The sequence below is a fragment of the Gossypium arboreum genome, chromosome 1 (genome assembly GCF_025698485.1).
Source record: "Gossypium arboreum isolate Shixiya-1 chromosome 1, ASM2569848v2, whole genome shotgun sequence".
In the NCBI taxonomy this organism is placed as follows: Eukaryota; Viridiplantae; Streptophyta; class Magnoliopsida; order Malvales; family Malvaceae; genus Gossypium; species Gossypium arboreum.
The window spans coordinates 82,739,572-82,755,644 of NC_069070.1; the positions used below are offsets into that span (position 1 = coordinate 82,739,572).

Genomic DNA, 16,073 nt, shown 5'->3' on the forward strand with positions numbered 1-16,073 from the left:
GGCTTCTGCATAGTCTTTATCATGTTGGCTAAAGAAGATGCTTGAGCAGTAAGCGAGGTAATAGCATCAAGTTCAAATGATCTAGCCACTGTTCTACCAATTCCAAATCTTCTTGTGGGGTATTGATAATCATTATTGGCAATTCTCTCCAAAATCTCGTAGTCCTCATTGTAGGATTTATCCAACAAAGTTCCATTAGCTGAAGCATCAACCATCATTTGTGTCTGTGTATTCAAACCATTGTAAAACATCTCCATTTGGGTCCAATGCTAAAATCCAAGCATAGGATGTTTCCTAAGCAAATCTTTGAACCTTTCCAATGCTTTATATAGTGTTTCATCCTCTAGTTGCTTAAAGGATGTTATGTCATTTCTCAGTTTGGCATTCATATTGGGTGGGTTATATCACAGCATAAATATTTGTCAAAGATCATCCCATGACTCTACTATTCAAGATGGTAAAGAGCTGAGCCATGTTCTAGCACGATCACTTAAAGAATAAGGAAACAATTTGAGTTTTAAGGCATCTTTAGGGACACCTTGTTGTGTGAAAAAATCACAAACCTCCAAAAAAATTCTCAAGTGTAATATGGGATCGTCGGTTGGCAAACCACCAAACTGACCAATTGATCAAAGCATCTAAAAGATTAAAGGTTTCAATTCAACGTGTGGAGCTTAAATTTATGGCCTGACTATTCCAGGATTCAGGTTTTCTAAGATAGGCACTACATGCTCTCAAATTGGCCTATCCCAATCATCAAACATCTGAGCAACAAGAGGATTAATATTTGGAGCTCCTAGATTAAGTTGCTTATTCATAGCAAGTGGATTGTTACCATCTTAATTCATTGCTCTTTGTTATCTTCTCCTTCTTAGCAAAGTCCATTCAATTTTTGGATCTAAGGGATAGAGTCTTTCAGCAGGAATGCATATAGCTAGTAATAGACCTGTAGAGATCATGGAACATATAAAAAAGCAACTAAAACTATAAAAATTATAATAACAAAAAATAAAGTTACCAATCGCCAATCCCCAATAACGGTGTCAAAAACTTGTCGTGTGTGAATATGATGTGAGAATTGTTTAAGTGTACACGTCGAATCAAGTAATAAAGTGATGAGTGGGTATCGTTCCTATGAGGATTGGATGAGTGCTTTTTGTCTAAGTTATAGTATCATTCCTATGAGGATTGGATGAGTGCTCTTTGTCTAAGTTATCATAATTGAACATAAAAAATAAATGTAACGAATGATGTTTAATAAAGTTAAATTGGGATTAACACATTAGAAGTGAGAGTAATGGAGTATACTAGTAGAGATTACAATTGAAATAAATCATTGATATCCTAAAATATTAGTTTAGAATAGAAGAATTGAAACAAAATATAGAGGAAGAAATTTGGGTTTCGAAACTCAAATTCCCCCAACTTTGTGTTTTGTTGCTCTTCTTCACCAAAGTTCACAGTTAGCTCAACTTTCCCTTCTTACCACAATAAGACCTCTACCCAAGCTTAGAAAAATTATCGTTTTTTTGTCTCTCCCCTTTTTATTGCCTTTTATACTTAGGTTGTCCTTTAGGGTAAAAGCCGCCAGCCAATGATTGATTTTTCCCTAATTTTGAGATGAATATTCCCCATTACACGTACATGTAGGGGACAAAATGTTGAGTGCTCTCATTGTTGACTAGGTGTTTTTCATTTTCTTCACCAGCATTGCAATGGCAACCTCTCATAGTGCCTTGAAAAACCTCCATCCTCTACTATTCTTCTCCCTTAAACCTATCATTCAACCATAACAAGACCTTTCCACAAGCAATTAAAAGTAAAGATGCAAAATAAAGTAATCACCATATCAAGTTCTTAGATGCAGTGCTCTATCGACTAGAAATAATCATGCAATTACCTAAACTGAATGTAACACCCCGAACCCGAGACCATCGCCGGTGTCGGACACGAGGGGTTAACAAGCCAAATCCACATATTGCACCCACCAATTTGACATTTCCAGACAGGCTGGAAATCTGCGTCACTGTCGCCTTAAAAATCATATCTCGAGTTTCAAAACTCGGAAACTGATTCCGTAAATTTTCCCTGAATTTAGACTCATATATCTATCCATGGATTTATTTTTAGAATTTTTGGTTGGGTCAATTGGTACAGTTTATTAGTAAAAGTCACCCATGTTACAGGGATCGACTGCTCTGACCTTCGCATGTTACAACTTGAATATCTCCCTGTACAGGGATTTAATACTGGTACCGTTTGTTTCTAATGAAACTAGACTCAAAATGGAATCTGCAAATATAAGGCATGACTTCTAATTCTTTCTGGATAATTTATAGTAAATTTTTAAAGTCGCGACAGGTGACCCAGAAACCGTTCTGGCCCTGTCTCACAATAGCTTTAATATCTCTTAACATGTAACTCCTATGACCGTTTCGTTTCTTCCATATGAAAGTAGACTCATCAAGGTTCATTTACATAACTTATTCACTATTTAATACCATTCCTACAAATTTTGGTGATTTTTCAAAACCACACCACTGCTGCTGCCAGCATCTGTTTTCAAGGTAACCATTACCTATTTCATGATTTCCACGATTCAATTAGCCCTTTTGCATACATAGCACAAAGTGTGATCACGATTAACCATTCCAATGGCTAATCTTTTCAAACAATTCCATACCCCATAATGATCATCATACAAACGATTATAGAATCATACTAAAACGATATAAGCCATTTTCGCATGGCTATCCAAGCTTACACAAACCGAAAGGTACATGACCTTCAACAATAGGGTAGTCCTATACCGCCATTTCAAAGTTCAACCAAAATTATACCAAAATGGAGGCTTTGATAGTGTAGATGACTTGACTTTAATGATCCCGAATCCGATCGCTAACGAGCAAAATCTATAAAACAGAGAGTCAAAGCAACGGGTAAGCATTTTTTATGCTTAGTAAGTCTCAAGCAATAAAATCAGCTTTAACTAAAGCATTACATTCACATAGCCAAATGAATCATTTCATTAATACACATTCACATAATCATACTTACTTCACACTTCATCATTATACACTTTCACAAGATATCAACCAATTCAATAGCTGAAAACTCGTTAGTCGATTGAGCGAATGTTACTCAAACATATCGACTTTTCCAATGCACATATAAACATACCTTATTCTTTGGGCTTTTCGAGCGTACTAATTAAATTTATTACAGCAACCAACGCTCACCTCCAGCCCAAGCTTCTTCGGAATACAACCGGATATAACCACATGCACGAATGCCTTCGGGTCTTAGCCCGGATAGAACGACTTGCACAAATGCCTTCGGGTATTAGCCCAGATTTAACAACTTGCACGAATGCCTTCGGGTCTTAGCCCGGATGTAGTCACTAGCACAATTGCCTTCGGGTCTTAACCCGGATATAATTACTAGCATAAATGTCTTGGGACTTAGCCGGATATCATTCAATTGCTCATGCACACATATACATCAATAATCATTACACATCCATATTTCATTTTCGTTACTAAGGCTCAAACACAAACATATCACTAGCATAATCGCCTTGGGACTTAGCCCGGTATCATTCAAATACTCATACACACATAAATCAATAATCATTACACATCCATATTTCATTTCACATAATTCGAGTAGGGTCATTTCTTGAGGACTTACCTCGGATGTCGTCGGACGGCTTCAACGGCTATTCGACCACTTTTTCCTTCCCTTTATCGGATTTAGCTCCCCTTTGCTCTTGAGCTTAACGAATACAAGTAGAAGTATTCAATATTTTTATCAATAATGTTTACTTGTCAATCACATTCGCATCTCATATCATCTCGCTTTATTATAATTTATCATTCAACCTTTAAACCAAAACGCCATTATATGACCACATATACATACATCCATATATTTAAGCTCAAGAATTTTAATATAACATCAAGTGCTCAAATTACTCATGTGGCCGATTATACATGGTCATAATACACAAAAATCAAAAATAAATTCCAAGACTTTCACATCATATATGTACTAAGCCGAATCGTTGGCCAAGTTCACATACATTCTTCAACAATTCCTTCTTTAAACAAACACATCTAAGCCTTCCTTTCATATTATCAACTCCAACCATATACATTATTCAAGTATAACATTTTCATATTCGCAATAGTATTACACATAATAGCCGATTCTTCTTACTTTGTATTTATGCATCTACTTGATCATTCGTTTAGTTCAAGCACCCATACACCAAGATTCATCAAGTTTAGCATGAAACATAACCTTAATCCTCAATAACCATTATGGCCGAAAGTTCTAGTCACCCCAAAATCACAATTTCTAACATGGGTCACCTAAAAAATACTTGGTAACTAGCTCAATTTCATCTAAAATTTCAAGGATTCATATGAATTTCTCACCTTATTTATGGCTTAGAAACCAAATGGTTGCTCTCTTTTCTCCCTTAGAATCGGCCAAGAAGAATCAAGAACAAAGACTTGTTTCTTTCACCCATTTCTAATTATTCCTTAAATCATAAAGGCAACAACCATTTCCCTAAACATCTTCCATGGCGAACACTTGTATTACTACCACCTTCAAAATTTTGACATGGGCAAGTAAAGGACTTAGTAACTAGCTTCATATATGCAAAGATTTCAAAGACTAACATGGATTCCATACCTTAGTTCAAGCTCAAGTGATCGAATGCTAACTCTTCCCTTTTCTTCTTGAAGGATCGGCTAAGCTAGGAGGAAGATGAACCAAACTTTTTTTTCTTTGCTCAATACACGGCAATGGGAGGGGCAACCACACATACCCATTTTTTTTTTTTCTTCCTACTAACACCAATATAATAACCATTCTAACATCAACCATTAGCAAAACATGTTGGAAACATGTTCCCTTTGCCCATAATTTGTCATGGCCGCCACTAACCTTAGGAAATGGGATAATTGACATGCAACTCCATTTATTTCACTTCATGCATTATTAGGCCACTTAAAATTCACCTATCACATTTTCAAGTCCTAACACATGGGTCCTTTCTTATAAATTAGCACCTAATTAATAAAAATCAAGACACGAAATATTTACGCATACAAATTCCACATACAATAAGCACAGAATATAACACCTAATTATTCTTGTGACTCGGTTTTGTGGTCCCGAAACCACTCTCCGACTAGGGTTACATTAGGGGTGTCACAACTCTCCCCCACTTAAGAGATTTTTGTCCCCGAAAATCTTACCGGTAAATAGGGTTGGGTATCGTTCTTTCATAGAGTTCTTGGGTTCCCAAGTAGCTTCTTCTATCCCGTGTTTGAGCCATAACACTTTTACTAACGGAACCCTTTTGTTTCGCAACTCCTTTACTTCACGAGCTAGGATACGAATCGGTTCTTCTTCATAACTCATATCGGCTTGAATTTCAACCTCGATGGACTAATCACGTGCGATGGATCGATCTATAGCATCGAAGCATCGAAACATGAAAGACATCGTGAATCTTTTAGAGTTCGGGGCAAAATCGACGATATGCCACCGACCGACTCGCTCGGATATCTCATATGGCCCAATGAACCTCGGGCTCAACTTGCCCTTACGGTAGAATCGAGTATCTTTTCCAAGGTGAAACCTTGAGAAACACTTTATCTCCCACGATGCTCGATGTCTTTACGCTTCAGATCCGCGTCGACGACTTCGACGATCGGAGGCTATCTTCGACTTTCACGGATTACTTTCACTTTCTGCTCAAAGATCTCTAATCAAATCCACCCGAAAATTTTGCTTTCACCGAGCTCGGTCAAACAATGGTGTACGGCATTTACGACAAAGACAAAGCCTCGTGGCGTGCCATCTTAATACTTGATTGAAAGCTATTGTTGTAAGCGAATTCAATCAACGGCAAATACCGTTCCATGAACCATGAACTCGAGGATGCAACATCTCAACATATCCTCAAGTATCTGAATTATCCGCTCAGATTGACCATCGGTTTGGGGGTGAAAGGCGGTGCTAAAATGCAACTTGGTACCCAAAGCTTCTTGCAACTTTTTCCAAAATCGCGAGGTAAATCTCGGATCTCTATCGACACGATGGAAATAGGCACCCGTGCAATCTCACAACTGAGAAGCGTCAGATTCGGCTAGTTTGTCCATTGAAAAGTCCGTGACGACGGGACAAAGTGAGCCGACTTAGTCAATCTATCTACAACGACCCAAATCGCATCCTTCTTACTCACCGACAATGGCAGTCCGGATACGAAGTCTATTGTGACTCGATCCCATTTCCACTCGGGTATCGTGATCGGCTGAAGTAATCCTGAAGGCACTTGATGTTCTACTTTCACTTGTTGACATATTAAACACCTCGAAACAAAGTCGGAGATGTCTCGTTTCATACCATGCCACCAAAACCGACGTTTCAAATCGTTGTACATCTTCGTACTCCCCGGGTGGATCGCCATTCGGCTACAATGGGCTTCGTTCAGTATTATCAAAATAAGTTCCAAATTCTTTGGAACATACAGACGACTCCTGAACCTCAAACAATTGTCATCATCGATCTGAAACTCCGATTCCTTGCTCGAAACACACTCGGCCCGTTTTGCAACCAACTCATCATCGACCTTCTGAGCTTCACAAATTTGATGCATCAATAATGGTTTGGCTTTCAATTCAGCTACTAACACGTTGTCGGATCGAACGGACATGTGCACATTCATCGCTCGTAAAACGAATAATGATTTACGACTCAAGGCATCCACAACCACATTCGCCTTTCCCGGGTGATAGTCAATGACCAGCTCATAATCCTTTAGCAACTCGAGCCAACGTCTTTGTCACAGATTTAAGTCTCTTTGGGTCATTAAATATTTGAGACTTTTGTGATCCGAATACACATGGCACTTCTCACCAAATAAGTAATGTCGCCATATCTTTAAGGCGAATACGATGGCAGCCAATTCGAGATCATGGGTCAGATAATTTTTCTCATGTGGCTTTAATTGTCTTGACGCATAGGCCACAACTCGCCCTTCTTGCATCAATACGCAACCCAACCCAAGTAGGGATGCGTCACTATAAATGACAAACTCTTTGCCCGATTCGGGTTGCACTAGAATTGGGGCTTCATCAAATAAGTTTTCATTGATCGAAACCTTTCGACATTTCTCCGTCCATTCGAACTTAACATCCTTTTGGAGTAGCCGTCATTGGCGTGGCTATCGTTGAGAAACCTTTTACAAATCGTCGGTAATAACCGCAAGCCCAAAAAGCTCCGAACCTCGGTAATATTTCTGAGGCTTCCAATTAAGTATGGCTGAAATTTTGTTCGGTCGACTCGAATACCCGATCAGATACCACATGCCCCAAGAAGCTAACCTCTCTTATCCGAACTCACACTTGTTGAACTTAGCATATAACCGCTTATCCCGTAAAATTTGCAGCACTAACCTCGGTGTTCAGATGTTCGGTCTCATTTCTTGAATAGACCAAGATGTCATCAATGAATACAACTACGAACCGATCCAAATATGGTCTGAAGATCCGATTCATCAAATCCATAAATACCGCAGGGCATTAGTAAGCCCAAACGGCATCACTAGGAACTCGTAGTGACCATATCTCATTCAAGGCGGTCTTGGTACGTCCCGAATCTCGAATTCGCAATTGATAATAGCCCGATCTCAAATCTATTTTCGAGAACACCGAGGCTCCTTCATTGATCGAACAAATCGTCGATACGTGATAACGGATATTTTTCTTTATCGTCGCTTTATTAAATCGACGATAGTCGATGCACGACCTCATGGTTCCATCCTTCTTTTCACAAACAACACCGGCGCACCCTAAGGCGAAAAACTCAAGCGAGCAAAACCTCGTCCACCAATTCTTGCAACGAAGTTTTCAACTCCTTTAATTCCGTTGGTGCCATACGATACGGAGCTATCGAAATTGGAGTGGTACCGGTACCAATTCGATGCCAAACTCTATTTCCGAACAGGTGGTAAACCCGCAATTCTTCGAGGAAAACATCCGGTATTCACAAACCACGCAGCGATTCGGGTTTCTTTTCGACTCCTTGTCATTGAGCACATACGCAAGGTACGCTTTGCACCCTTTTCTTACATATTTCCGCCAACATTGCGATATTACACCGGCAACCCTTTAAGTCCGTAGACTCAACCCGAATTATCTCGTTATTCGCGCACCTCAAATCGATAGTCTTGCTTTTGCAATTTACAACCGCATCGTGCATGGTCAACCAATCCAAACCAAGAATAACATCGAATTCATCGAACGGTAAAAGCATCAAGTCCGCGGAAAACAAGAACCTCGAATACTAGGGACTTTTCTTGCACACCTTGTTGACAAGCACGTAATGACCCAAGGGTTTGACACCGAATTACAAACTCGAGAGACTCAATAGGCAAAGTCTTCTTGGATGCTAAGGTTTCACATATATAAGAATGAGTAGAACCGGGGTCAATCAAAGCAATCACATTAGTATCGAAAAGAGTGAAAGTACCGGTAATAACATCCGGTGAGGCAAAGATCCTCGCGTTCACAGTATGGCATAAGTCCTAGCGAAGCACGAGCCTCGGATCGATGGTAGCATCTCTAGATCCTCTCGACCGCCACTAACATTGCCCATATTTCTAGGTGGCCTACTTGACGATGGTAGCACCGGGTTTCCACTTTGACTTACATTTTGTTCGAGCAACCTCGGGCAATCCTTGATAAAGTGGTCGGCCGATCCACACTTATAGCAGAGCGATCACGGAACCTCAGACTCCCGAATGCCATTTGCCACAATGCAGACACTCCGCTCTCTCTCGGTGATCATTTCCACCACTGGCGATCGAAGTGACTCGTGTGGTCACAGGGGGTCGATCGCGATCTCGTCTAGAAAAGCCCGAAGCGCCTCTAGACCGGCTCACATCATCTCGAAATCTCTTCGATGCCTGTTGAAGAGACTTTCCCGAGGACCTTTTTCGGAATTCTCCAGTTCCCACATCAACTTTTTGTTTCTCCTTTCTAAGCTCTTCGGCTTTACAAGCTCGCTCAACAAGTACTACGAACTCTCGTATTTCGAGAATGCCAACGAACATCCTTATATCATCATTCAGCCCATCCTCGAAGCGTTTACACATAATAGCTTCGGACGAAATGCATTCTCGCACGTACCGGCTAAGCCTCACAAATTTTCGTTCGTAGTCGGTAACTGACATAGAGCCTTGCTTAAGATCAAGAAATTCCCTTCGCTTTTGGTCGATGAATCTCTGACTGATATACTTTTTTCGGAACTCGGTTTGAAAGAATTCCCAAGTCACTTGCTCTCTAGGCACCACAGAAGTCAGAGTACTCCACCAATAGTAGGCGGAATCGCGTAGCAAGGAGATGGTACACTTTAAGCACTCATCGGGTGTACAAGATAGCTCATCGAGCACCCGGATAGTGTTGTCCAACCAAAATTCAGCTTGCTCAAGATCGTCGCTATCCGTAGCCTTGAATTCAGGTGGCCCCATGTTTACGAATTCTGTCGATTGGGGGCTTACTTGACCTTATTTGGTCGATTCTGGAGGTATTGTAGGTCTGGGGTTACATTAGTCGGGAATGGAGGTTGTGGAACAGTAGTGTTAGTTCGAATGTATTGGTTGAACCAATCATTCATCACACTATAAAAGGCTTGCCTAGCCTCATCATTCGGATTGCTGGCCATAGGTTGAGAGTCCGCCATGTCCCTTGCGCGAAGCAGCGCCACACTCTCCACATCATCAGCTATTGCTCGGTTGGGATCGGGATCCATTGCTATAAACAAACACAAATTCAGATTGTCAGAAATCACCACACTATCATTTTATCACTATATGACATGTATAGCTAGACCCCAAACATATCACGGTAGTCCTAGAATCGACTAAACCGTAGCTCTGATACCAATAAAATTGTAACACCCCGAACCCGAGACCATCGCCGGTGTCGGACACGAGGGGTTAACAAGCCAAATCCACATATTGCACCCACCAATTTGACAATTCCAGACAGGCTGGAAATCTGTGTCACTATCGCCTTAAAAATCATATCTCGAGTTTCAAAACTCGGAAACTGATTTCGTAAATTTTCCCTGAATTTAGACTCATATATCCATCCATGGATTTATTTTTAGAATTTTTTGTTGGGCCAATTGGTACAGTTTATTAGTAAAAGTCACCCATGTTACAGGGATCAACTGCTCTGACCTTCGCGCGTTACAACTTGAATATCTCCCTGTACAGGGCTTTAATACTGGTGCCGGTTGTTTCTAATGAAACTAGACTCAAAATGGAATCTTCACATATAATGCATGACTTCTAATTCGTTCTGGATAATTTATAGTAAATTTTTAAAGTCGCGACAGGTGACCCAGAAAACGTTCTGGCCCTGTCTCACAATAGCTTTAATATCTCTTAACATGTAACTCCTATGACCGTTTCGTTTCTTCCATATGAAAGTAGACTCATCAAGGTTCATTTACATAACTTATTCACTATTTAATACCATTCTTACAAATTTTGGTGATTTTTCAAAACCACACCACTGCTGCTGCCAGCATCTGTTTTCAAGGTAACCATTACCTATTTCATGATTTCCACGATTCAATTGGCCCTTTTTGCATACATAGCACAAAGTGTGATCACGATTAACCATTCCAATGGCTAATCTTTTCAAACAATTCCATACCCCATAATGATCATCATACAAACGATTATAGAATCATACTAAAACGATATATAAGCCATTTTCGCATGGCTATCCAAGCTTACACAAAACCGAAAGGTACATGACCTTCAACAATAGGGTAGTCCTATACCGCCATTTCAAAGTTCAACCAAAATTATACCAAAATGGAGGCTTTGATAGTGTAGATGACTTCGACTTTAATGATCCCGAATCCGATCGCTAACGAGCAAAATCTATAAAACAGAGAGCCAAAGCAACGGGTAAGCATTTTTTATGCTTAGTAAGTCTCAAGCAATAAAATCAGCTTTAACTAAAGCATTACATTCACATAGCCAAATGAATCATTTCATTAATACACATTCACATAATCATACTTACTTCACACTTCATCATTATACACTTTCACAAGATATCAACCAATTCAATAGCTGAAAACTCGTTAGTCGATTGAGCGAATGTTACTCAAACATATCGACTTTTCCAATGCACATATAAACATACCTTATTCTTTGGGCTTTTCGGCGTACTAATTAAATTTATTACAGCAACCAACGCTCACCTCCAGCCCAAGCTTCTTGAATACAACCGGATATAACCACATGCACGAATGCCTTGGTCTTAGCCGGATAGAACGACTTGCACAAATGCCTTCGGTATTAGCCCGGATTTAACAACTTGCACGAATGCCTTGGTCTTAGCCCGGATGTAGTCACTAGCACAATTGCCTTGGTCTTAACCGGATATAATTACTAGCATAAATGTCTTGGGACTTAGCCGGATATCATTCAATTGCTCATGCACACATATACATCAATAATCATTACACATCCATATTTCATTTTCGTTACTAAGGCTCAAACACAAACATATCACTAGCATAATCGCCTTCGGGACTTAGCCCGGTATCATTCAAATACTCATACACACATAAATCAATAATCATTACACATCCATATTTCATTTCACATAATTGAGTAGGGTCATTTCTTGAGGACTTACCTCGGATGTCGTCGGACGGCTTCAACGGCTATTCGACCACTTTTTCCTTCCCTTTATCGGATTTAGCTCCCTTTGCTCTTGAGCTTAACGAATACAAGTAGAAGTATTCAATATTTTTATCAATAATGTTTACTTGTCAATCACATTCGCATCTCATATCATCTCGCTTTATTATAATTTATCATTCAACCTTTAAACCAAAACGCCATTATATGACCACATATACATACATCCACATATTTAAGCTCAAGAATTTTAATATAACATCAAGTGCTCAAATTACTCATGTGGCCGATTATACATGGTCATAATACACAAAATCAAAAATAAATTCCAAGACTTTCACATCATATATGTACTAAGTCGAATCGTTGGCCAAGTTCACATACATTCTTCAACAATTCCTTCTTTAAACAGACACATCTAAGCCTTCCTTTCATATTATCAACTCCAACCATATACATTATTCAAGTATAACATTTTCATATTCGCAATAGTATTACACATAATAGCCGATTCTTCTTACTTTGTATTTATGCATCTACTTGATCATTCGTTTAGTTCAAGCACCCATACACCAAGATTCATCAAGTTTAGCATGAAACATAACCTTAATCCTCAATAACCATTATGGCCGAAAGTTCTAGTCACCCCAAAATCACAATTTCTAACATGGGTCACCTAAAAAATACTTGGTAACTAGCTCAATTTCATCTAAAATTTCAAGGATTCATATGAATTTCTCACCTTATTTATGGCTTAGAAACCAAATGGTTGCTCTCTTTTCTCCCTTAGAATCGGCCAAGAAGAATCAAGAACAAAGACTTGTTTCTTTCACCCATTTCTAATTATTCCTTAAATCATAAGGGCAACAACCATTTCCCTAAACATCTTCCATGGCGAACACTTGTATTACTACCACCTTCAAAATTTTTGACATGGGCAAGTAAAGGACTTAGTAACTAGCTTCATATATGCAAAGATTTCAAAGACTAACATGGATTCCATACCTTAGTTCAAGCTCAAGTGACCGAATGCTAACTCTTCCTTTTCTTCTTGAAGGATCGGCTAAGCTAGGAGGAAGATGAACCAAACTTTTTTTTCTTTGCTCAATACACGGCAATGGGGAGGGGCAACCACACATACCCATTTTTTTTCTTTTCTTCCTACTAACACCAATATAATAACCATTCTAACATCAACCATTAGCAAAACATGTTGGAAACATGTTCCTTTGCCCATAATTTGTCATGGCCGACCACTAACCTTAGGAAATGGGATAATTGACATGCAACTCCATTTATTTCACTTCATGCATTATTAGGCCACTTAAAATTCACCTATCACATTTTCAAGTCCTAACACATGGGTCCTTTCTTATAAATTAGCACCTAATTAATAAAAATCAAGACACGAAATATTTACGCATACAAATTCCACATACAATAAGCACAGAATATAACACCTAATTATTCTTGTGACTCAGTTTTGTGGTCCCGAAACCACTCTCCGACTAGGGTCACATTAGGGGTGTCACACTGAAGCTAATTTTACTTAAGTACAAGCAATTAATTAAGTGTAAAAGTATGAAATATAACTCTTTTCAAGAGTTATCAAGTACCAATATCCCAGTATCTTTCTATCAAGCTATTATGTTTCCTGAAGCTAAGATGTGGATTCAATTCGTTATCACAGAAATTGTACCTATTTTAAATGTTTCTAAAGTTAATACCTTCAGAGCAGTTTACTCTATGCTATTCTACAGAAAAAGCAGGTATGTGTTGGAAAACAGATCCACCAGAACATGGGAAGATGTATTAATAGCCAGAAGGTGGGAGTTTTCTCTCTCCATTTAGTGAAGGCTTTATGCAAAAAGGCGGGTGTACCTATTGCATCCACTAAGCAATTGTTGAAACCATCCTAAAGCATTATTGGGGACACCTTGTTCCAACAATACATCGAGCTACGGGCCAAACAGATAAAAGATTGGAACAAACAACAACAAGAAATGACAGTTACACCCACTTTGTGAAAAAGGTTGGCACGAGCTCAACAAGACGTTAGTGAGAATAGTCATCCAAAGTTAGACTGGATGATGTAGTAGATGCAAGAATCAGAACCAATTTTTTAAGAGTTTGTTAGGCAAAATAACATTCGATTCCCTAATTATACACTAGATATGTTTGGTTAGACAAGTATAGAACAAGAAGAAGAAGCACCGAAAAGCAAAGAGGAAGAAGAAGAGGAGGAGGATGAAGGGGATGAGGAGATGGACAAGGAAGGATGAGGATGATTGAAATATTTTTAATTTTATATAGACTTGTATTAATTTTTGGATAATTTTAATTTAGACTTTGTAGAAGTAGGATTAATAAGTAAATTTTAGTATGTTGCATTCTGTTTAAACTTTCTATGTAGGAACCCAACACAAAGGAGGAACAAACATATCTAAACTTCACATGATCAAAGGAGGAAGCACCCACTAGTAGCAGTTAAAACAATCATAATAAATCAGGTAACTTATTTCCTTATCTTTTGATAGGCTACACAATAAGGACAATGTGTCAACTAAAGCGTGAGGGTAACATAGATTGTTTTTAAATTTTTATGTCTTTTGATGTGCTTGAGTTTGTAGAAATACAAGTGATTGGTTAGGAGCATGTACATATGTTTCTTGTGTTTAAGAATAAATCTGGCATGATGATAGGTGATTCTAAACCTTCGATTATTAGACTACTAAGTTCTATATAGTACACTGTAAATAGGTATTAAGCTATCATTTGTACCAAGTGATATAGAAAATACAAGGAAACGAGCATACTAGAATGAATGATAAATGGTTGAATTTGTGTTTATTTGGTTGATTAGATTTGTCCATGATGAGATATTTAAGGATGACCTAAGGCATTGTTTGGAACACATCCAAAGCCAAAAAGTTATCCTATTTATACTTCACCTTTAGTACCAATTTTGAGCCTTTTGACACTTCTTGATAAACCACATTACAAACCTCAAGCTTAAAAATGTTAATTTGTATATGCCCTTTTTTTGTCCTATATTGCATGATTATAGATGTCCGGCCATACGTATTGAGGATTAAGTAGATACATCATGGTAGAGGCTATAAAATTAGTGTGAAATAGGAAATATTACTGTGATATGGGAGTTATAGGTTAGTCTAAAAGTGCAACGCAAGAAGAAAAAAAGTCTATACGAGTAGAAAAAGTACCTAAAAAGCCAAAAGCATTCTTAATTGAAAGAAAATTGAAAATGAATAGTGACAAAGTCACAACAATAAAAAAAAACTCATTCATTAGTGCACCAAAACTTGTAGGCTAGCCGTAGTTATAATGTCATGCTATGATTTCATATATATGGAGAGACAAGGAAGATGAGAGGAGGAGAAATAAGGTGGCGAGCAGGTAAGGGTTATTAAGGGAGGAAGAATAGGAATCAATACAATATGTCAGACTATTTTTGGTTTTGTAACCTTTTGATGCTTAATGTTTTTTAATTCCATACCTGTCCCAAGCAGCAAAACATTTGATAAACCATAATTTATACATATTTTTATCCCAGGCTTAACGCATTTATGGATGATTTCTCCTTAGACTTGGTGAATTCGATGCTCCTAATCCTTTAATTTCATGTTTTATACTTAGGTGAGCATAGGAGGGTAAAAGGAGAAAGAAACGGGCTAAAAACAGAGAAAATGGGCCAACATAGGAAATCAATGCGGCCTGGACTTCCTTACACGGGTAGACCACATGCCCGTGTCTATTCAACAGACTCGAACACGGGTTGAAGCACTTGCACACGGGCGTGTCCCTGTCTAGCCCAAGTCTAGTCCTATTCAGAAAAGGCCACTCTTGAGGGTTTTGAAGCATCCTAAAGCCTATATAAACACCCCAGGAGGTACCTAGAAAAGGGACGGAGGGTAGGAAGCAAGGAATTACTCAAAGGAAGCTGATTGATCCATCTCGGAAGCCGGATTCACCTTCAAGACTGAAGATCTCCCTTTAATTCCCTTCAAGAGTTCTTGGGTTTTCTTTATGTTTTGTTATCATTATTCTTTTGAGATGTTTTCTTTCATAAATATGAACTAAATCCCCTAAATACCTAAGGGGAATGAAACCTAAGACAGATCTTGTTATTATTATCTGAATTATATGATAAATATTTGATTTGTTCTTAATTATGTGTTCTTAATTATTGCTTTGATATTTCAGGATATTAATTCAAGTTTTGATGTGCTTATTCAAAGGAGCAAAAGTCCTTGTCTACAAGTAGATCTAACATAATTAAGCGGAGTTGATTGCATGCCTAGAG

The 16,073-nt window shown here is 38.5% G+C and overlaps 1 non-coding gene across 1 annotated transcript; it reads left to right on the top strand.

Moving 5' to 3' along the window:
- The first annotated feature begins 273 nt into the window (after window positions 1-273).
- LOC128281600 (small nucleolar RNA R71) lies at window positions 274-380 on the top strand. The gene has a single exon (XR_008271849.1). It is a non-coding gene; the product is annotated as a small nucleolar RNA R71 (small nucleolar RNA).
- Window positions 381-16,073: the final 15,693 nt, after the last annotated feature.